The sequence below is a fragment of the Penaeus chinensis genome, chromosome 21, assembly GCF_019202785.1.
Source record: "Penaeus chinensis breed Huanghai No. 1 chromosome 21, ASM1920278v2, whole genome shotgun sequence".
Taxonomy (NCBI): domain Eukaryota; kingdom Metazoa; phylum Arthropoda; class Malacostraca; order Decapoda; family Penaeidae; genus Penaeus; species Penaeus chinensis.
The window spans coordinates 3,747,859-3,750,013 of record NC_061839.1 but is presented as its reverse complement, the minus strand read 5'-3'; the positions used below and the strand labels follow the sequence as shown (position 1 = coordinate 3,750,013).

The 2,155-nt window shown below is 40.1% G+C and overlaps 1 pseudogene; it reads left to right on the top strand.

The window, feature by feature from the left end:
* Nucleotides 1-1,106: 1,106 nt before the first annotated feature.
* LOC125036353 lies at nucleotides 1,107-1,649 on the top strand (annotated as a pseudogene).
* The last annotated feature ends 506 nt before the right edge of the window (nucleotides 1,650-2,155 follow it).

Genomic DNA, 2,155 nt, shown 5'->3' with positions numbered 1-2,155 from the left:
AGATAGATATACCAATCAAAATCGATGGATAGATATTCCAATCAAGCTCAATAGATAGTTTAGCAATCTTACTCGATAGACAGATATACCAATCATACTCTACAGATAGATATACCAGTCAAACTCGATAGATAACAGATATATCAATACCTACATAAAGTTTTATATATGAGTATGCAGATAGAAATTTATACGAATAAATGGACACATTAACAACACTGATACAGGGATAAGTAAATAAATGTGCACATTAATGAAAATCAAAATTAATCGATTTTCAACAAAACAACGAGATAATACTTAAAAACAGAAACCATAAGAAAAAAGAACAAACAAACTATAACAAACCAACAATGATAAACAACAACAATCACAAATAAACAACAACAGTGACAATAACAGCAACAATAACACCACCACCGACAAGAGGAGGAGGAAGAGAAAACAGAGAAGAAAGAGAAGGAAAATAACAAAAACAGCACAACAGCGATAACAAAAACATCAACAACAATAACAATAACAGAAACTACAACAAAAAACAACAACATCAAGAACAACAGTAACAATAACCGCAACAATAACACCACCACCAACAACACCACCACCACCACCAACAACGACAACAACAACAACAATGACACCACCACTACCACCAACACCACCAACAACAACGACAACAACAACAACAACAACAACACCAACACCACCAACAACAACGACAACAACGACAACAACAACAACACCACCAACAACAACGACAACAACAACAACAACAACACCACCACCAACAACAACAACGACAACAACAACAACAACACCAACAACAACGACAACAACAACATCACCAATAACAACAACACCACCACCACCAACAACAACAACAACAACAACAACAACACCAACAACAACAACGACAACAACAACAACAACAACAACAACGACAACAACAACAACAACACCACCACCAACAACAACGACAACAACAACAACAACAACACCACCACCAACAACAACAACGACAACAACAACAACAACACCAACAACAACGACAACAACAACAACATCACCACCAATAACAACAACACCACCACCACCACCACCAACAACAACAACAACAACACCAACAACAACGACAACAACAACAACACCACCAACAACAACAACAACGACAACAACAACAACACCAACAACAACGACAACAACAACAACAACAACAAAAACAACACCAACAATAACGACAACAACAACAACAACGACAACAACAACAACAACACCAACAACAACGACAACAACAACAACGACAACAACAACAACAACAACAACACCAACAACAACGACAACAACAACAACACCACCACCAACAACAACAACGACAACAACAACAACAACAACACCAACAACAACGACAACAACAACAACATCACCACCAATAACAACACCACCACCACCACCACCACCACCACCAACAACAACAACAACAACAACGACAACAACAACAACAACAACACCACCACCAACAACAACAACAACACCAACAACAACGACAACAACAACAACAACACCAACAACAACGACAACAACAACAACATCACCACCAATAACAACAACAACAACACCAACAACAACGACAACAACAACAACAACAACGACAACAACAACAACAACAACGACGACAACAACAACAACAACAACGACAACAACAACAACAACAACAACAACAACGACAACAACAACAACAACAACTCCACCACCAACAACAACAACGACAACAACAACAACAACAACACCACCAACAACAACAACAACAACACCACCAACAATAACAACAACACCACCACCACCACCCACAACAACAACAACAACAACACCACCAACAATAACAACAACACCACCACCACCACCCACAACAACAACAACAACAACACCACCAACAATAACAACAACACTACCACCACCACCACCACCACCACCACCGACAACAACCCGCACCCAAAAGAGAAAGAGAGAAAACACAGCCACGTAATCTATTAGGACCAACACGCCCCTCCCTCTCCAGCTGCTATTGTAAGGGTCCCTGAATGACAAATGACGTCATCAGAATGCCATACCCTCGCTTCCCCAATACCAACACGACCCCTCCCCCCCCCAATACCAC